A 22,369-nucleotide genomic window follows, 5' to 3' on the forward strand; every position below is an offset into this window, starting at 1 on the left:
CTCAGGAGGGGGAAACGGGGAACAATCCAAGCTGTGTACAGTAAGGATGGGACACTGTTGACCTCAACTGAGGAGGTAATAGGGCGGTGGAAGGAGCACTTTGAGGAGTCCTGAATCCGACTAATTCGCCCTCTATGTTAGAGGCAGAGCTGGAGGATGATGGGGGGATCATTGTCAATTTCCCAGGTGGAAGTCACTGATGTAGTCAAACAACTCCACAGTTGCCACTGTGGAGGGGCTGTCCTGGTTGACACGCCTCTTCAACATTGCGTGGAAGTCTGGGACAGTGCCAAAGGAGTGGCAGACCGGGGGTGTGTGCCAATTACAGGTTTTGTGGATCTGGAAAAGGCGTATGACCGGGTCCCCCGGGAGATACTGTTGGAGGTGCTGAGGGAGTATGGGGTGAAGGGATCTCTTCTCAGGGCCATCCAATCTCTGTACGACCAAAGTGAGAGCTGTGTCCGGGTTCTCGGCAGTAAGTCGGACTTGTTTCAGGTGAGGGTTGGCCTCCGCCAGGGCTGCGCTTTGTCACCAATCCTGTTTGTAACATTTATGGACAGGATATCAAGGCGTAGTCGGGGTGGGGAGGGGTTGCGGTTTGGTGGGCTCGGGGATCTCATCGCTGCTCTTTGCAGATGATGTGGTCCTGATGGCATCATCGGCCTGCGATCCTTCAGCACTCACTGGATCGGTTCGCAGCCGAGAGTGAAGCAGTTGGGATGAGGATCAGCACCTCTAAATCTGAGGCCATGGTTCTCAGCAGGAAACCGATGGAGTGCCTACTCCAGGTAGGGAATGAGTCCTTACCCCAAGTGAAGGAGTTCAAGTACCTTAGGGTTTTGTTCGCGAGTGAGGGGACAATGGAGCGGGAGATTGGTCGGAGAATCGGTGCAGCGGGTGCGGTATTACATTCAATCTATCGCACCGTTGTGACGAAAAGAGAGCTGAGCCAGAAGGCAAAGCTCTCAATCTACCGGTCAGTTTTTGTTCCTACCCTCACCTATGGTCATGAAGGCTGGGTCATGACCGAAAGTCGTCCGTGAGGAGCTCGGAGTAGAACCGCTGCTCCTTCGCGACGAAAGGAGCCAGTTGAGGTGGTTCGGGCATCTGGTAAGGATGCCCCCTGGGCGCCTCCCTAGGGAGGTCTTCCAGGCACGTCCAGCTGGGAGGAGGCCTCGGGGAAGACCCAGGACTAGGTGGAGGGATTATATCTCCAACCTGGCCTGGTTGTTGCTCGGGAAAGGGAAGTTTGGGGTCCCCTGCTGGAGCTGCTCCCCCCGCGACCCGATACCGGATAAGCGGACGAAGATGGATGGATGGAACATTTTATTAAATCGGAATCGGACCACAGTGTTTCTGTGACTTCCTGTTCAGCCTGAAGGCTGCTGGAAATGGCTGGAAAACTGTCCGACTTGAGAGCGGACTTTTGTCACCGCCCCCCGCTGCTGCCGCCTGCTCTCGTCCGCTTTACAGGCGAGGAGCAGTTCATCTCGAACAAGCCTACCGTCACAACTGTCAAGAGTTTCTTTTAGTCATTTTTATTGAGCTTTAAACATTTCTATAGACATGGGGTTACATGTTGGTTGAGCCACAGAAAAGGTTACATTAACGTTATCTCAAGTGCTGACTGATGAACCAAAATAAAGTTTCCAAGCAGACAGAAAAGTATAAATATGAGTGTCACCTGTAAGTATGATAGTCTGTTTATGAAGAACAATCTTTAGCTGTTTAAACACAAAAGATCCAGAGTCACAATCCATAAACTCCTCAAGTGCATTAAAATACGGAATTGTGTTCAGAGAGCACTTTGTGAAGATAGACTGCCAAATCATAAGGTTTATAAAGTATGCACTATGGTCTTTACATAAAGATCTGCATGAGAGTCAAAAAAGAAAATAGTTTCTTACTTGTTTGTGAAAGTCCTGTTGTGTCTAAATAACGGTTGAAGAGAAGGCGGATGTTCAGGCTCTGTGGTTGTATATCTGTCTGCAGCAGAGTTTTATCTCTGCAGCTCAGTTCCTGACAGTCATGTGACTTCTTGTAAATCAGCAGTTGCAGAAAGAGTCCTGCATAGACTCACATTATCTGCACTCACATATCCCCAAAACCTCATTATAGCAATATAATTTATAAACCAATACAGGCTCATCTGATCCTATCTTAATTCAAAAATATGAAACAATATCTTGCTGTCCCGGGAGCTAATTTTTTAGGCAATTTTTTGGTTCCCAGGATGCTGAAGGAATGTCCCGCCCTACTCTGCCTCTGATTGGATGGGTTAGGTTTAGGCATGAGGAGTGGGATTGGTTAGGCTTAGGGTAAACAAGAGGGTTAGCCAATCAGACGCAGAGTAAGGCTGAGTGGGGCGGGACATGCCTTTGCCATCCTAGGGAAACATACTCGTGTCCCAGAAGAGTAGGTGTAGGTTTCTCAAACTTAAGACCAAGGATCACTTACCAAATAAAAAAAAATCTTACAGACCACCTAAAATATCCCCCAAAACAATAGGCCTCCTACTTCACCAGTCAGTTGTATTAGACATTACAATACGTTATATTAAAAATGACATGACAGTTTCACAAAAAGATTACTCTACTCTGCTTCATTGCTGAGGTCCGACAACACAGACTAAAAGTCTGAATTAACATACAACTTTATTAAATATTGAGAACAACACATCTAAGAGCAACAGAAGTTCTGAACTTGGGACATTTAGGTAAAAGTACAACATACTGTTGTAAATAAGAACGATCATTTAAATGTTGTAATATGTTGAAGCCGGTGAATGTGTCATCTAGCATTTAGAGATGGCCATTTAAGTGCATCATACATTCTACAGTGATGAGTGAACCAAGAACATCCAAGTACAAATCTGTAGTCTGTTATACGCTGTGTGGAACAAGGTCTGATTTACATGAATTTTGATATATAATATCACATTACTCAAGAATGAGATATAGGTTTCATAAGATCACTGCATGTAAAGGCATTTCAAGACCGATGTGAAAAATGGATGCCAAAGTTGACTTGATCAGTGTGTGGTTAGAATTAGAGCTGAGAATTGAGCCGTACACCAACGTAGTCTGACCAATTTGTCTGTCTTCATGGCTTTGATCTGCTTCAGTTTCTCCTGGCTGATCCTCGTTCTCAGGAATGCAAAGAAGGGACCTGTGTTCTTGGGGAGAATGTTTTTTCTGGTTGTTCTTGGAAGAATGAACTCGCAAATTCACAAGCACAGAAAACGCTGTTAACACTTTGAGATGATGCCTTCTTCCTGTTATTGCCAAATTATGTATTGTTTCCATCTCTTGTCTTTTTAAGTAAAAGAACATGGAACAACCTCTTTGTCTTTGGATTTGGTGTGTGTGTGTGTGTGTGTGTTTAGAAGATGGATACCCAAACCGAGTCGGTTACATCAGCGCGATAAGGCATTAAACATTTTAAATTTAAAACAGCTTATTAACGTGCACTTGTGTTCTCATCTGTTGACATTTCTGAATGCCTTCCTCCAGCTGCTTAATAAAAGCTTTCCACACAAACACACGGACATGTGTCGTTAGGATGAGAGAAAAAATGTAACTGGATCGGGCTCGGGCAGAAATATCTTAATGCCTGTTGGGCTCAGGTTGGACTCGGTTACTGCTCTGTCGGACGCGGGCCGGGCTCGCACAGAAAAATGCGGCCCGATCTGCACTGTGTGTGTGTATGTGTTCTAGAGTGAATGTCATGTAGCGTGCCCTCTCTTTATTGTGTGATTAGTTACAGGAACCAAAGCCCTGCTGGGAAAGAGTGATAGTATGTGTGTGTGTGTGTGTGTGTTTGTGTGCGTCTGTGTGTGTGAGATATATGTGTGTGTGTGTGTGTGTGTGTGTGTGTGTGAGATATATGTGTGTGTGTGTGTGTGTGTGTGTGTGTGTGTGTGTGTGTGTGTGTGTGTGTGTGTGTGTGATATATGTGTGTGTGATATATGTGTGTGTGTGTGTGTGTGTGTGTGTGTGTGTGTGTGTGTGTGTGTGTGTGTGTGTGTGTGTGTGTGTGTGTGTGTGTGTGTGTGTGTGTGTGTGTGTGTGTGTACTGTAACACATCTAAGAGCAACAAAAGTTCTGATTCCATAAAAGAAGTCAAGTAAACAGAACCAAAGTCAGGCTGTGAACTCAAAGGAGAACATGGTATAACAGAACTGATCAGAACATATTTTAAACAAACTACCAACTAAACTGTTACACTTTTTGTGTATTGTGGAATTCTGACTGTTGTAGTCATTTCTTATTGTATGTGTTTTATCTTGTATTTGTTTGTATTTTGCTATGTTTTTGTATTGTGCTATGGACCATTTGTGTGTGTCCTGAATAAAGAATATGATGATGATGATGATAAACATACAACAGAATAAAACAGAACAGAAGTCTCTAAAGAAATAAACAGTTAGGCCTGTTATATTACCTTAAATAAATCACAGTAATTGTCTAAAATGTAAAATAAAAGCCTTGTTTTGTCCACAACTCAAAGATATTCAGTTTAGGGAGCCCAGATAGCTCAGTTGGTAGACCGTGCGCCCATATACAGAGCATACGGAAAGTATTCACAGCGCTTCACTTTTTCAACATTTTGTTATGTTATAGCCTTATTCCAAAATGGATTAAATTAATTTTTTTCCTCAAAATTCTACACATAATACCCCATAACGACAACTTAAAAAAACTTTGGTTGAGATTTTTGCAAATGTATTAAAAATAAAAAAACAAAGAAATCACTTAAGCAAATCACATATGTATTCACAGCCTTTGTGATCAAGGTCAAAATTGAGCTCAGGTGCATTCTGTTTCCACTGATCCTCCTTGAGATGTTTCTACAGCTTAACTGGAGGCCAACCGTGGTAAATTCAGTTGATTGGACATGATTTGGAAAGGCCCACACCTGTCTATATAAGGGCCCACAGTTAACAGTGCATGTCAGACCACAAAACAAGCATGAATTCAAAGGAATTGTCTGTAGACCTCCGAGACAGGATTGTCTCGAGGCACAGATCTGGGGAAGAGTACAGAAAAATGTCTGCTGCTTTACAGGTCCCAATGAGCACAGTGGCCTCCATCATCTGTAAATGGAAGAAGTTTTGAACTACCAGGACTCTTCCTAGAGCTGGCAGTCCCTCTAAATTGAGTGATCGGGCGAGAAGGGCTTTAGTTAGGGAGGTGACCAATACCCCGATGGTCACTCTGACAGAGCTCCAGGGTGTGGAGAGAGGAGAACTTCCAGAAGGACGACCATCGCTGCAGCACTCCACCAATCAGGCCTGTATGGTAGAGTGGCCAGACAGAAGCCACTCCTTAGTAAAAGGCACATGGCAGCCCGCCTGGAGTTTGCCAAAATGCACCTGAAAGACTCTCAGACCATGAGAAACATAATTCTCTGGTATGATGAGACAAAGATTGAACTTTTTGGTGTGAATGCCAAGCGTTATGTTTGGAGGACACCAGGCACCGCTCATCACCTGGCCAATACCATTCCTACAGTGAAGCATGGTGGTGGCAGCATCATGCTGTGGGGATGGTTTTCAGCGGCAGGAACTGGGAAACAAGTCAGGATTGAGGGAAAGATGAATGCAGCAATGTACAGAGATCCTGGAAGAAAACCTGCTCCAGAGCACTCTTGACCTCAGACTGGGGTGATGGTTCATCTTTCAACAGGACAACGACCCTAAGCACACAGCCAAGATATCGAATGAGTGGCTTCAGGACAACTCTGTAAATGTCCTAGAGTGGCCTAGCCACAGCCCCGACTTGAATTCCATTGAACATCTCTGGAGGGATCTGAAGATGGCTGTGCACCGGCGCTTCCCATCCAACCTGATGGAGCTCGGGACGTTCTTTAAAGAGGAATGGGCGAAACTGGCCAAAGAGAGGTGTGCCAAGCTTATGGCTTCATATTCCAAAAGACTTGAGGCTGTAATTGCTGCCAAAGGTGCCACAACAAATTATTGATTAAAGGCTGTGAATACTTGTGTACATACTATATTTTCGTTCTTTATTTGTAATAAATTTGCAAACCTTTAAAAAAAAATGTTTTCATGTTGTCATTATGGGGTATTGTGTGTAGAATTTTGACGAAAAAAAATTATTTAATCCATTTTGGAATAAGGCTGTAACATAATGAAATGTGGAAAAAGTGAAGCGCTGTGAATACTTTCCCTATGCACTGTCTAGACCAGGGGCGGCTCTTTGCCTGCTCCTTTGAGGCTCTTACTGTGTGGTTGGGGCTGTGTTATTGGTAGATTTTTTTTTTTTACTTTTTGAAACATTTCAGATAAGTTTAAAAAGCATTTGAATGATGCATTTGCCAATTATTTTAAAATAAAAAATAATGCAGCAGAGTTTTTTTTTATGGACAGATTCTGCAACCTGAGGAAAACAAGCGGCCACAGATCACCTTCCTCATTAACTCTTTTACTGCTGATTGTTTGAAAGCCCCTCTAGTGACAAATGAGTGAAAGAGTGGCCACAACCGAGTACAACCAGACCTAAAAATTGAATTGTGGATAACAAAGGCTGTCAGGTTTCCCACTGAGTCAATCTAAGTAAGAAAAAAAAAAAAACTATGAAAACTGCTATGTATTATGACTTTCATTAGATCTGGAAGTCACTGTTGTAATGTGGACATGTATGTGTTGTGTGGCTTTTTGCTATGGTGCGTGTTTTTTTGTGGCTCTTTATGCTAAACTGGTAGTAGTAATAACCCCCCCACCTTTGCCTTTGCGCGTGCACGTACGTTTTTTTTTAACTTTAACTTTTTTATTTTTATTTTTTTATTTTTTTATTTTTTTCCAAGGTACGGGGCGCAGATTAGGCGTATAGTCGAAACTGCGTACGCATCTCACGAACGTGATGCACCACTCAAGGAGGGGGTGACATAGTCATCCCATCCTCACCTATATATATATATTTTTTTAATTAACAATTTAAAAAAAAAAAAGCAGAAATAAATAAATCAATAGTCCCCGGTTTGTTGGGCCCAATCAGAGCCGGCCCGAGGCATAAGCGAACTAAGCGGCTGCTTGGGGCCCCCTGGCCACTAGGGGGCCCCCAACCGAGTGTTGTTTTTCCCTCTTAACATTCGCCGACGGTCCCATCTGGGCTCCCGTAGTTCCGAATGGGCCCAGCCCTCCCCCCGCGAGTTTGCCATAGTGATACACAAACAACATGGCAGCGACCATTGACATATATGGCAGCGACACGGCAGCGACAGTGGCTAACATTAGTTATTTTCTTAACTACTCGTTTCATTACTTACTTAACCGCAATATCCGCCAAAATGACCTGCAGCTCATTGTGCTCTGTACCCGGCTCAAAGTCACCTATTTTCGGATTACTGAACAACCGCCTACCTAACGGAGCACCATGGAGCACCGGACCCGGTGTTGAAGAACTCTGATGCGGCTCAACACATCTACTAGCTAAAAGCCGCTGATACGACCGAGCTGTGACGGAGGTCTGTAGCGGCTTACAACAACTAGCAATCGGCACTCTTTCGCACGGAGCTCTTCTTCGACGTTTGTTTTTATCGTTAGTTACTACGAAGGAGCTTGCTACAGGTATGCTACACTCATGAGACCATGGCATGTTAATGTACGTTACTCAGCAACAGGTGAAAACAGGAGCAAGGTTGCGCGACTAAAGTTAAAATGAATTGAACTTTTACTGAGGAACGAGAAGTGAATTACCTGTATGTGTGAAAACAGCTTTATCTCACGCATCCGTTTAGTGGTTGTTGAATATATAACATTATTATATAGGGGAGAGCCGGGACAGTTGAAACACGTTTTAATCAAACGTAATTTACAAAGCGATCGTATCGCACTGAAAGCTAATATTTTGTCACTAGCAACCTACACCTGTCTTCTGTCAAATACAGTTGCATTTTCAGCTTTGAACAAAACCGTTCAGGAATTATTACAGCAAAAGTGGGGCGTGCGTCATGTTTCATTCGTCCCTCCTGGTCGGGACGCATGAAACAGCATAGGGGACGGATGAAACATACAGTTTAAGCCATATAAACTTCCCACAACTTCAATATTTTACTATATATCATGAATGGTACTCCCAAAAGGTGTTATTTTAGATAGATTGTTGTGAATATCTGTTAACCACTAATTGCCGTCACCTTGAAGCGTGTATGAAGCGGTTTTTGAAATATCTTGCACTGTGGGTGATTCTGCCATTTTTATAGCTAGAACAGTACGTTTTCTCATTTAAATCATGTTTCTATTGTGGAAAATGTCGTTTCACAGGTTTGTTCAATATATAGCATAATATCATTTTTTCACTCTTTCACAGAGGGCGCCCCCAATACAATGATAGGGAAAACACTCAAACCAATATTTACATAAAATTGGCATGAATAATCATAATGGTATACGTGTCCCGTGTGTGTGCGTGTGTGTTTGTGTGTGAGATCTTGTCATTTGTCATCTGCAGATTAATTTTAAGTGTGTGTGTGTGGGGGGGGATCGATTTAAATCATGAATCAGATTCTTTGTGAAAAAATCAGGGATTTTTTTGAGGCCATATCGCCCAGCCCTACTTCCTACTAACACAGAGTATGTCAGTATTGTTTGGCCCTGAAGCCCTGAAGTAGTTGGGTGAAGTCACTACCTTAATAAATCAAAAAGCAAAAGGCTATGAATCTGAACAAATTTAGGTATTGCCCTTCTCTAGCTGACCATCCCCAAAATGCACCAGGATACAGGAAATCACATCTACCAAATTCAAAATTTTCTGGGGGAGCACCCCCAGACCCCCCCTCGCCGTTTGCATCCACTTTTGCCCAAATAGAATAGGGGGGGAGGGTCCTTATGCATCTGTGCCCCGGGGGGACAGTAGTTCATAAACCTCACTGCCACATTATAGCGTGACATTTGTGTCAATAATCGTCAAGCACAGGTGACTCCGCGTGGTGGGAGGGGGGGGCCCCCCAATCAAATTCTGCTTAGGGCCCCCAAAAGGCTCGGGCCGGCGCTGGGCCCAATGAATGGAAGGGAGATCCGTGCGAAACATAGCCGTATCTGTACGGTGTGATCTGCCACAGCTTGTTGAAGTTTTAAAATCAGGTATTCCTGTAAGGGAGTTTGGTGGGGAATCTTTGTGCTTGCCACCGGAGTGCGTGCTGACGTCGTCGTTGCGGGGTGCATCTACGTAGGGGGGCGTATGAAGGTAATATATTTAGATTTATGTGATGTGTTAAAAAAAGTGGAGTTAGCCTATGATTAAAGGGGTGAAGAGGTGGAGGTAGGTTTAGAGTGACAGCTCGTCACGCAGGGAGTGGTTTGTCCGCTTTTAAAAGACGTTGTAACAGTCTATCTGACCTCTATTCCCTGACGTCTTTAGCTAGCATTTGTTAGCTAGCTTGTCCGATCGTTTTTCCTTCATCCTTCTCAACCAGACCAACGGTGTATTTTTCTTTTCTAACTCGTTTGGTGGAGAAAAGCAAGAGGAAGACATCTTACAGTCATGTCTACAAAGGGTGAGTAAATTTAAAAAAAAGCAGCGTTATGTTTAACACTATTCTAAGATATGCCATTTCATATAATGCATTTTCATGAGTTTAAAAAAAACATTGTTCAATGTATGTTTATCTAGCTAGTCTGCATCAATAGGGCCTTCTACGAAGATTAGGTGTCATGCTTCTTGGAGCTCTGACGATGATTTTCAACAAGGTAAAATATATATGCATACATATATTGACAAGACACTGTTGCATAATGTGCTTTTATGTCATCATATGATTTTACATGTATCCTTATTGTTCTGGTTTTATGTAGGGAGACCAGTATTACAGAATATAAGTCAACTCTTAAATCAGTCCACCGGTGTAATAAGAAAAAGAAGTCGATCTGAACGCTCTAAGAAAGCTGAAAGAGGGTAATTATCTAAAAAATAAAAATAAAAAAATGTTTAGGTGTTATTTGTTTTTTGTTTTTTTATACATTGTGTTATGCGTTGTCTTATTGTATAGGTCGTCTCTACCTCTACAAAAGCGGCAATGTGGTGCAGGGGTTTTGATAAACCCAGGCTTTGAAAACCGAAGACTCCGTCATCCCTGTGAGTCACAGCAGCTATTTGGGAGCAACGATATACCCATGCCATCTCGCGTTCGCAGAATAAGGAAGACCACTATTGGGGTAAGTTGATAAGAAACAAAAATAAGCATGTAATATTTAGAAGGCGTAATTTTCTCATAAAGTGTGTGTGTGTGTGTGTGTGTGTGTGTGTGTGTGTGTGTGTGTGTGTGTGTGTGTCAGGAGCCTCAGGTGCTTCTCCCGCTCAAACCTGCATGCTTGACCGTTGCATTGGATGAGGCCGCTTCTACTGGGATAGCCGTGGTCCCTGCGTATACTATAGAGGTACCATGTTCTGTATCTAGCAGTATATACTCCGCTAACACGATAGAAATCTTTATGTATATATATATATTTATATATATTTATATATATATTAATCGTGGTACCCATGTGCTTTCAGACGCTAAACACTGTTGCAGATTTGCAGAGTGTGCATCCTGGGTCAGAGGAGTTGTTCACCCCCTCATTGGATGCATCAGATTTCCCAGAGAGACAGCGTGATGCGCATCAACAAGTTTTACAATGGGGGATGTGGCAGAGCTCCAGGACACAGCTGTGTCGGTGATGCCCAGGGTTGTAATTGCCCCAATCCAGTAGCTACCTCAAAGCGGAGCTGAAGAGGGTCTGCAGCGATGGTCAAGCATTTGAAGGGAGGGTTACTAGGATACTGGGTTTATGGTGGGGTGCCTGTAGGGTGTGTGTGTTTGTGTGTGTGTGTGTGTGTGTGTGTGTGTGTGTGTGTGTGCGTGTGTGACCAACTGTGTTTTCTTATCATCTCATAGGCACCCTTTGAAGGAGAAAACAAACAATCATCAGATACAGACCTGAGCAGGAAGCCTGTCAGTGTCGTGGGAACGAGGGTGATGTAGAATGTGATTGTGTGTGTTATATTCCAAACACCCCCATCAGTCAGAGCCCCAAAGCTAAAGTAATCCCACAGGCTCATGCAACATCAGACGTCTCTGTAAATACAGAAGATATTGATGAGGCATTTCAATGTGGTCAAGCATTGGATTGTTCTAGTATCAACAGCAGTCTTGAAGCAGTTGATCACATAAACCGTCCAGAACAGATAACAGTAGTTGAGGAGGAGGCACTCTTCGAATTCTGTGCCGATACTTCACGCCGACACACAGTGTCAAATGCGATACATCGCCAGCTAGAATCCAAAGTTGATAATTTACAAAAACACATCGATAGTCTGGTGAATGCAGCGGGTGCATTGCAGACCACCAATAGAAGTCTGTTTGATCTAGTTACGTCCTTGGCTGCTTCCTGCTTCTTACAGTGCAGACGCTCTATTGCTTGCTCCTGCTTCTGCTTGCATATTTCTGCTGATAATCTTGCTTTTCCTCTGAGAGAAACTATGAGCAGCGGCTCTTGGATACTTATAAATCACTGGACTATACATTTTTTGTAGACATAGTAGGCTATTGTCATATTTGAACATTTTTCTGCGTGAGAGTGGCCTACCAATAGCTCAAGCCTGTCCTAAAGTGACTGTAGCTAAAGCTAATTAGCAGCAAGATGCCACCCTTCTCCATAGAGGACTACTACAAACTCCTTCAGAAGATTGCAGTTCTGGAAACCAAAATTTACCGGTTAGAAGTAAATACGGAAGTGAACGGATCATGTGGAAATGACACCACTTTACCAGTGACCCAAAACAATGGACAAAAGCATGCTAACACACGGCTAACTAGCACCAGCAAGACCACAAAGAAACAGGAGGGCTGTGGAACGGATAATAAATCAACAAGTGGTAGTCCTCCCTGGAACTCTTTTGGTGCAAAGCCTAAGAGTAAATCATTTTCCTGGGAAATGGGAGGACGACTAACGGGCAGGACACAGCGCCCTGAGATTTGTGATACGACCGGCTGGCCTGCATTACCACCCAGGCAGAGTGCCTCTTCAACCCCTGTACTTAGCAGGACACAGTCGTGGACAGCTGCAAAAGGGAAAATCAGCAACAAAATGCCTCCCCAACAACTGAGTGTGCAGGTGAAGAACAGATTTGCTCCTCTGTTGCAGGACCCTGGACATGACCTGGATTACGTCTCATCGTCACACGGCAGGGTAAGGACTGATAGCAATTCTAAAAGTAAAAAACTACAGGGAAAGCTAATGACTGGGCCCCAAACTCTGATTGTGGGTGACTCTGCTGTGAAAGATATAAAAAGCAGTAAAAACACCAAAATACTCTGTTTTCCCAAAGACATGGTGTCTGACTTGGCCCAAAGAATCCCAGATATCGTAGCAGCACACCCAACTGTGAAGAACATTATACTGCATATCGGGTCAAATGATGTTGTAAAGCAAAAGTCTGAAGTGCTGAATCGTGACTTTATGAATCTGCTGAACACAGTCAGCTCCCTAAACGCAAAGGTGTTTGTCACCGGCCCTATACCGCCAGTCAGAGGAGGAGCTGAGAGTTTCGGCAGACTGTTGGCACTGAACAGATGGCTTTCAACTGCATGTACCAACAACCATTCTATGCAGTTCATTGACAATTTTAACATTTTCTGTGGCTGCAGACATCTTTTTAAAGCAGATGGACTATTCCTTAACAAGCCAGGAGTAAAGCTGTTCACCTCTAGCCTACTTTACTTTCTGCACCACCCATCTGCTCCCTTGGCCAAGGACACGAGACAAGATGAACCAAAACAAGAGGAAGACACAACAAAGTGCGGCAGTGAGCCACCACAGCCCCCACCTGAGCAAAGATTTGACCATGGGAGACCAGAGAGCGGAGATGAGAAATCTCAACCCTCCTTCTCACCCGTCCACCACTCCTCAAACCCCTTTGACAACTACGAAAACTTTGAGGACCTCTTTAAGGATACGTCGCTCTCCCCTCTTTCCCCCATCCCCATGTTGGAGTTCACTGACCAGATGAAGCAGCTGGTAAATGCTGGAACCAAGTATGCCCCCCTTCCTTCTCCCATCGTAAAACGCCAGGCACCTCTGCCCCCTCAAGGACGGCAGTTAATTCCTTCTCCCCAAACTGATAAGGATGCTTGTGTGCAAAATGCAGCAAGCATTAACTGATATGGGCCGGGTCCAGGCTGCATGCCTAGTAGCACTCAGGACTTTTTCCAAGACAAGCCTGGGCCCTACGATTAGATTCTTCCACAATTTATGTTGTGATAGGTAATAGAAAAAGAATGGTGAATAAGCACGGAACTGCAAACTTTGCAAATTTTGCATCCATTCCTCGTCAGCCAGAGTCTGTCCCAAAAAATGAAAACGCACTAACACTAGCACTACTAAACATTAGGTCTTTGGCGGGAAAATCATTTTTAATCAATGATTTTATTATCAACCACAATCTTGATTTTATGTTTTTAACTGAAACCTGGTTGGACCATAACAACAGTGCTGCTGTTCTCATTGAGTCAGCCCCCCCTAACTTCAGTTTTATGAGTGAGAATAGAGTGAATAAGAAAGGAGGTGGAGTCGCCATTTTGTTTAATGTCTCATTCCAATGTACGCAAATATCTTACGGAAATTTTGCTTCTTTTGAATATGTGGCTCTTCAGCTAAGATCCTCCCCTCAAGCTCTACGTGCGGAGTTCCCCAAGGCTCAGTTCTGGGGTCTCTTCTGTTCAACATCTACATGCTTCCACTGTCTCAGATTATGGAAAACAACAAAATAAGTTACCATAGTTATGCGGATGACACACAAATTTACATAACCTTAACGCCAGGGAACTATAGCCCAATACAACAATTAAATATGTGCATTGAACAGGTTAATGATTGGATGTGCCAGAACTTTCTTAAATTAAATGAAGAAAAAACGGAGGTGGTTGTTTTTGGAGCAAAAGAGGAACGATTGAAAGTCAGCGCTCAGCTTCAAACGACAATGTTAAAAACAACCGACAAAGCCAGAAATCTTGGTGTAGTCATGGACTCAGACCTGAATTTTAAAAGCCACATTAACATAATTAAAAAATCAGCCTATTATCACCTTAAAAATATATCAAGGGTTAAAGGGCTTATCTCTCAGCAGGATCTGGAAAAACTTGTCCATGCTTTTATCTTCAGTAGACTTGACTACTGTAACAGTGTCTTTACAGGTCTCCCTAAAAAATCAATCAGACAGCTGCAGCTGATTCAAAACGCTGCTGCTCGAGTCCTCACTAAAACCAAGAAAGTGGATCACATCACTCCAGTACTGAAGTCTCTACACTGGCTTCCAGTGCCTCAAAGAATTGATTTCAAAATACTTTTACTGGTTTATAAATCACTAAACGGTTTAGGGCCAAAATACATTCCTGATCTGTTACTACATTATGACCCACCCAGACCTCTCAGGTGGTCTGGGACAGGTCTACTTGTTGTCCCCAGAGTCAGAACTAAACAGGGGGAAGCAGCGTTCAGTTTTTATGCTCCACATATCTGGAACAAACTCCCAGAAACCTGTAGGTCCGCTGCAACTCTGTTCTTTTAAATCTAAGCTAAAGACCTATCTTTTTGATGTTGCTTTTCTTTAAATAATCTATTTTATTAACTTTAATTTCTTATACTGCACTGTAACTTTTATTCTTATACTGCACTATCAATTTTATTCTTGTCTTTTAATGTTTTTAATTTGTTTATTATTGTTTTTTAATTGTTTTCTAACGGCTCTTTAATGTTTTATGTAAAACACTTTGAATTGCCCTGTTGCTGAAATGTGCTATATAAATAAAGCTGCCTTGCCTTGGTTGCAGTTAGACAGTCGCAGCAGAGACCTCGAGACGACAGAGGCGCGGCATCTACAGCGAGCAGTAGCTCTCGCCAGACTACTAACACCGCTGATAGCCATATTTACAGAAGACAGTAGCAAAAATGATGTGAAGCAGTCATAAGGGTCTGTAAAAAATAAAAATAAAAAAAAATAAACATTTCAATAACAAAAATGGAAATCCCCGCCAAAAAACGTAAAAAATCTGATCAAAGACATGTACACAACGATGAAACCAATGTAGATGCTTTGTGTGCAGATGACTATAGCCGTGCTGAGTGTAATCACAATGCTTATATTCAGTTGTGCAAAAAACTGGGAAACAAATTCCAAGATGTACTGAACAATAGACGCGCGGCTGCCAATGGTGCTACATTTCCCCAAGAAACAGTCAGCCTTGTCACCAATCAGCCATCAAATCACACCCCACCGTTAGCATGTCCAGACAGGCCTGTGGACTGTGTTAAAACCTCCCGGCCAACAAATCCTGATAACACTAGTCAAACATGTTTTGCGAGTGTCCAATCGTCAAGTTGTATACGTTCGGATGATTATACAAATCCACAGCCATCCACCAGTACATACATGGGGCCACCTAGAAATCCGCAGGCCGTGATGCAATGTGGCGAGGGGCGTTCGTCTAGGGTATCATCCAAAATATCATGCAGAGAGATTCCTCATTTTAATGCAACAGAGTTCCGCCAAGATGTTGACCTGCGAAATATCAATTTGTGCAATATCGGTAGCGTACCAGACCAAGTACACAGAACTCTAACAGGGTTAATCGACAGGGCCTTAGACACTGCAACACAGGATAGCGTTTTAAATGTAGAGCTACGGGGTCCTGCTTTAGCGGCACCTATCCAAACAGTTCTGAGCTCAAACGATAAATATAATACAGATGAATTTCTGGAGCAAATTGCAGACGCTATGCAAAGTAACGACACCTCATTGACCGATGATTCGCTAGAATTCGTTGTGACACTAGCACGCAATATGTCTGGTGGGTCTCGACTAGATCTGGGGGGCGTATGCTACGATGAAATCCTGACTGATAAGTGTAATGCTCTATACAATCCGATGAATACCAATGACAACGAGAATCTTTGCTTCGCTCTCTGTCTGGCTCATTATGTAGACGCAAGAGTGACTCAAAGCGAGAAGATAGATTATGCAAAGCAGCTATATAGGGATGTCGGGTTTGAATGTACGCACAAGGTATCGTTCTCTGATGTTGACAGATTTCAGAGACATTTGAATATGAAAATCGTGATATTCCATCACGCGGCCGGGCGTAAAAAACCAGAGATTTTCAAAACGCATGACGAACAGCATGTGAAAACTGCATGGCTGTATTTACACGGTAAACATTTCTACCTCATTGTGAACAAAACTTCTTTTTTTGGCTCTAAGTACGTGTGCAATACTTGCTACAAGGCCTATCAAAAGCCACTGGACCACAGCTGTAGTCTGAGGTGTAATGTCTGTCTCACTGCATATATACCGGCGAAAACTATCAGGTGCTCCGACTGCAAGCGCATATGCAAGTCAAAGCAATGCTTTGATCAACATAAAAAGCCTGATGTAAAGCATCGCATCATACCATGTGACAGACTCAAATATTGTGACACCTGTCACATGACTTACCGGGTGTCAAAAAACACACCTGTAGGCTGCCAAAATGTCCCCATTGCAGTGAGCATGTAGTTGACTCAGCTCATGAGTGTTACATACAGCCCCTCGAAAAGGCTGAAAGTAATGATAAGTACATCTTTTACGATTTCGAAACAAGGTACCGTGACAGCCGGCACGAGGCTAATTATGTATGTACTATGAACATGAAAGGTGAAAAACACTGCTTCGAAACAACGAAATGTGTGGAGTTATTCATCAGTCATTACAGAAAAAAGAAATATAATGGCTACACCTTTATCGCCCACAACGCCTCAGGCTTTGACAGCTACGTCGTTTTGGAATATTTGGTGAGTCAGCGTGTCTGTCCTAGTATTATCATGTGAGGTTCAAGGGTGATCGTGATTATAGACTCTAAATTCAAACAGCGATGGATCGACTCATTCAGTTTTCTCCCGATGGCGTTAGCTAAAACCCCTGCAGCAATGGGTTTCACTGACGTGCTAAAAGGACATTTCCCACACGCCTTCAATACGCGACAGAATGAGAAATACATCGGTCCCTATCCAGCACCAGCTCTCTATGGCTACGACGCTATGACTGAGCCGTCTAAGAAAGCATTCATGGAATGGTACGACACTGTTAAACACAAGCAGTTCAACTTTCAGGCAGAGTTGTCCCGCTATTGCATTAACGATGTGGCCGTCCTGGTTAAGGCCTGTAAAATGTACAGGGACGCGTTCATTGCTTGTACAGGTCTAGACCCCTTTACATTTACGACGCTGGCTGGATCATGCATGGGGGTGTTTAAAACGTTGTTCATCCCCAGAGATACTGTGGCGCTAACCTATGAGGGATCGTACGTTAAGCAAAACAAAACGTATTCAGACATCTCAATACAGTGGCTCCAGTATGTAACATCCAGAGACAACATCTACATCCAACACGCTCTTAACAGAGGTGAAAAGGCCTTTGGGCCGTTTTTTGTTGATGGGTACTGTCCCACCACAAATACGTGTTACGAATTTAACGGATGTTTCTTCCATGGTTGTGATAAGTGTTATGGACAGGCCGAGATCAATCCTCTCACAAATAAAAAAACACATGGCGAGCTGCTCAAAGAGTTCAGTACAGAGTGTCAGCGCTGAAGACTGTCTATGGGCTAACGGTTGTGGTGAAGTGGGAATGTGATTGGAAGCGCGATGTGAGCAATAATCCAGACGTTAAAAGGTTCATGTCAACATATGAAAAACCAGAGCGTCTCAATCCCCGAGAAGCCCTCTTCGGAGGGCGAACAAATGCAATTAAGTTGTATCACAAGACAGAAGGTGATGAAAAAATCAGATACTATGACTTTACAAGTCTGTATCCAATGGTTCAGGCACAAAGAGACTACCCCATCGGTCACCCTCAGATAATCCACCGTGACTTTGACGACCTAGAAACATACTTTGGCCTTGTGAAATGCACTGTGGCTCCCCGTAGAGGCCTGTACCACCCAGTTCTCCCCTATCGCTGTCACGGTAAGCTGATGTTCCCACTATGTGGCACCTGTGCTGAGCAGTTGAATCAGACAACCGACTGCGGTCACACCGACCAGGAGAGACAGCTGTCCGGTGTGTGGGTGACATTTGAACTAAACAAAGCCGTGGAGAAGGGGTACCACGTAGTCACCATTTCGGAGGTTTGGCATTTTCCGGAAAAATCTGACCAGCTTTTTAAAGGCTATGTTAAGACATTTCTCAAACTCAAGCAACAGGCTTCCGGATACCCAGGGCATATCAAAACGGAAGATGAGAAACAAAAGTACGTAGAGGACTACTACGAGCGTGAGGGCATACAACTTGAGTCTGACAAGATAACCGTTAACATGGCAGTCAGAAGTCTTAATAAGCTATTGCTTAACAGTCTTTGGGCTCGCTTTGCGAGCTGAGCTCATAACCGCCCCAGAACGTTTCACACAGCTCATGTTCAGCGATGCTATCGACGTTCAACACTTCTCATTTATCTCTCCAGAGGTTGCCATTGTTCAGTGGCGCCATGCAGAGAGTCAAGGGTCCAGAGTAAAAGATGTGAATGTGTTCATCGTGGCTATGACCAGCGCCTATACTCGTATGGAGTTGTACGGTTTGCTGGATAAGCTGCAGGACAGAATTCTTTATTGTGACACAGACAGCGTCATTTTCACAAGCAAAAAGATGAGTGGGTCCCCCCTCTGGGGCCATATCTTGGAGAGTTGACAGATGAGCTCAATCATGCACAAGCTTGTGGTTCTCCTACAGAGGATTATATAACAGAATTTGTTTCGGGGGGACCGAAATGCTATGCTTTTCGAACCGCTCAAGGAAAAACTCAGGTGAAGTGTAAAGGCGTGACCCTCAACTCGCAGAACGCACAAGTTGTTACACACGAGTCGCTAATAGGTCTTGTACAGTCTTTTGTGACCAATCGCCAGTCCACAGACCATCTGACCACTAGTGCATTCACCATAAAACGCGACAAAAAGCAGTTTCATCTCAAAAACGACACAGTTACCAAGAAAGTGAAGGTCGTATACAAAATACATCGCGTACTCTGTGATTTCACAACCCTCCCTTATGGCTACTAATAACAATAATAATAATAATAGCCAGCTTATTGCAGGTTTTGATGGACGGCTTCAGCATCCATTCAGTGCAGTTGTTAGCGGTCCCTCAAATTGCGGAAAAACGTATTTTGTCAAAGATATTATTGAAAATTCATCAAAAGTAATATCACACAAGATCGATAAAATCCTATACATTTACTCTTGCTGGCAGCCGATATACTGTACGATCAGCTGCTTAAAACAGTGAATATAAATTTTGTGAAAGATATCCCTGACTCACTATGCGACGATGCACTTCTCCCCCCTACTAAGAATAATCTGCTAGTAATCGATGACCTTATGAACCAAGCCAGTGGTAATTTGGAGGTACAAAATGTTTTCACAAAGTACGTGCACCATCGGAACTTAAGTTGTATATACTGTATCTGGTGCAGAATCTGTTTATACAAGGCAAGTCCAGTCGTACAATCAGTTTGAACACTAACTATATGTTTTTGTTTAAAAATCCTAGATATCAAATTCAGATGAGTTTATTAGGACGTCCGGATTTTTTTTAGAGGCATTTAACGATGCAACAAGTTCAACGTATGGCTATCTCATGATAGATTATAAATCCAAAACTCCAGATAATTTACGCCTCAGAACAGATCTGATATCGCCACGGCAGGCTGTGTATGTCCAGAGAAAACAGAGGGTGTAATAATGTCAATCCGGATGCAACGGAACTTTGCTCTGCTGGACCTTCTTCATAAGGCGGCACCCCGTGCTAGAGGCGTTATTGTGAACAATGCTAGTCCAGATTTTCTTAATGCACTGTGCGAGATAGCTTTGAACGTTTTAAGAGGGCATATACCTCTGTCTAGCACTCAGTACAAGTTGTTGAAAAAGAAGAAGAAGGTTATCAGACTAAACGCGGATAAAAAAGTCAAACATTTAAAAAAAAAAAAGGCAATTACCCAAACCGGTGGTTTTCTATTGCAACTACTGGGGGCTGCAATTCCTTTCATCGCTAGTCTCATCAATAGGAACTGACATGGAACACACGCAGAAAATGTATCTGGTGCCTCAACAGCAGCTAGCAGCATTACAGCATCATCAATCCACAGACACTCAAAACGTCTCTTTGCGACAGTCTGTGCAAAACGAATTGGACAGAGCCATGAGTGATATACTGACATTGACGTATACGAAAAAGCCAAAAAATATTCCAGTGTTTTGCAGAAGTATCTAAATCTGGTAAAACTGGGGGCGCGTGAGAAGAATGTACTTACGTTATCCCTACCCCATGATGCATCTAAGGGTGATGACACAGGTGTTGAGTCACAAGACGTAATCGTAGAAGACGATATAATAAGATCAGAGATATTGGCACATATGCCACCCAGGAATAAACACAACGCTGAATACATACTCACCGCTTTATCCCGTAACACCGATCACATCACGTGGACAAATAATGGGGAAATCGTTGTTGAAGATAAGACTGTGACAGGCAGCCATCTGTATGATCTACTGAAAAGTGTGACAACCCCTAACAATGTTTCAGACCTTTCGAGACCTGCGGGGTGGAATGTTTTTTTTAAAGACATTAGCGCTCTTAAACATACCCCTATCCGTAATTCCCAACACAGCTGTACGTCGTGCTGTTACTGGATTTAAAACACGGTCCCCTGTGGCTGCTAATAGTCATCACACAGTTACTGATACACAGTCGCCAGACATGTTCAGGCATAGGGCAGCTCGTCTTGATGTGCCCCTTAGGCAACATTCGTTGTTAGGTACAAGCACACCGCTCATCCCTAGATCAGTACGCCTGGCTTCACCCTTGACCAGCACGCGGTGGGCTAGTTTTTGATTTATTTTTCATCCTCATGCTGCACAGACATTTCATGATTGTATTTTGTCTATTTTTCTATTTCTACGTATTGGTTGTTTTATATTTTAATACTACTTTAACATTATTTTCCTAATGGCTATGACACAGAGAAAATGTCCTACTGTGAAAACCTAAAAAGACGGTTAGTCTCTTATCCCCATGCAACAGACATTTAATGATTGTATTTTACCTATTTTTCTATTTTTACGTATTGTTTGTTTTATATTTTAATACTACTTTTACATTATTTTCCTATTGCCTATGACTGACACCCAAAAAAGTGTTTTTCTCCACCGTGAAAACCTAAAAGACATTATTGAATGTAAAATGGGGAAAATATTTAATGTATTTCACTATTTGTTTTTCAAAAACTATTCAGGTATTTTGCCCTATTGCATTACTGTTTTTCCATGTATTTAAAAAAATAAAAAAATAAAGAGATGGTAAGATAGATATATTCCGCATTCTTTATTATTGAAAAAAAAAAACATCATTGCCCAAGACTTTTACCTATATACAGCACATGCACATTGCACACATTTAAATTTCTGATCATGACACACATCAGGATGTATTTTGCTAACAAAATGAGTGACCATTGTATCGTTACATACAAGATTAGTACCGTACAGGCTCAACACATTTGCATAAGGAATTCTTTTCTGAATATGGCATAAAAAGAAAACACAATGTTGACCGCAGGTTGTAGAATAATTATTTTGCACTTGGATCCCTGAATGGTACACCTCCACACAGTTTCTTAAGAGAAAATGATTGATTTCCCGACGAAAAACGGTAGGTGAATGACCAAAACTGTCAAAGAACAAACCATGTTTGTTTTCGGTAATGTATACAGCCAACCAAAGTTCACCCGGCATATAACTTGGATGAGTATTTATCACCAACATCGCAGGCAGCATGCGAATGATGGTTTTTGGAAGTTGGTCGCAAGGCTTGACTCTCAAGAAATTTACTTCCCCATTCATTCTTTTTCTAAGCACGCTGGTAAGTTCAATTGTATTCATGTTATTAGTAGTGATCCAACAGGACTTGTCTCCGGTTAGATATCTCGATTACAGAGTCAAAAACCGAATAACAGATCAGCGTCACCGTGCGTGCGAGTGGGTTTCGGAAACGGGCCTCCAATCTCACATTGCCTGTCTTAACCAGTGAAACGTTTCCGGACCCCCCTCCATCAGGTTCCAAATTAAAGCAGAACAGAGTATATCCGTCCCCGAAATCCTCTCGTGTTATGGACAATGGTCTGTCTTTTAAGTGGCGACCTGTTGATTCCACCATCTGGTAATATTCACGAACATATTGCCCTCTTTGAAAATGTGGTTGAAAAGGGCGTGCGGGGTGAGGCTGTCCGTCCGCGTATAGGCCTATAAACTCTGTGTTATGGTGTCCGAAATTAAAGGGGTTACGTGC

At 43.0% G+C, this 22,369-nt stretch overlaps 1 protein-coding gene and 1 long non-coding RNA gene across 2 annotated transcripts in view; one reads left to right on the forward strand and one right to left on the reverse strand.

The window, feature by feature from the left end:
- LOC114570262 (uncharacterized) overlaps nt 1-2,018 on the reverse strand; it is a 46,271-nt gene extending 44,253 nt beyond the window's left edge. Inside the window, exon 1 of the mRNA XM_028600505.1 lies at nt 1,908-2,018. The gene's annotated coding sequence lies outside the window, so the exon portion shown is untranslated. The remainder of the gene's footprint in view (nt 1-1,907) is intronic.
- Nucleotides 2,019-9,201: 7,183 nt separating this feature from the next.
- Nucleotides 9,202-10,379, forward strand: LOC114570431 (uncharacterized). Its single transcript, XR_003694507.1, has 5 exons — nt 9,202-9,516; nt 9,633-9,709; nt 9,815-9,914; nt 10,009-10,174; nt 10,295-10,379. It is a non-coding gene; the product is annotated as an uncharacterized LOC114570431 (long non-coding RNA).
- The last annotated feature ends 11,990 nt before the right edge of the window (nt 10,380-22,369 follow it).

The sequence above is a fragment of the Perca flavescens genome, chromosome 15, assembly GCF_004354835.1.
Source record: "Perca flavescens isolate YP-PL-M2 chromosome 15, PFLA_1.0, whole genome shotgun sequence".
NCBI lineage: Eukaryota > Metazoa > Chordata > Actinopteri > Perciformes > Percidae > Perca > Perca flavescens.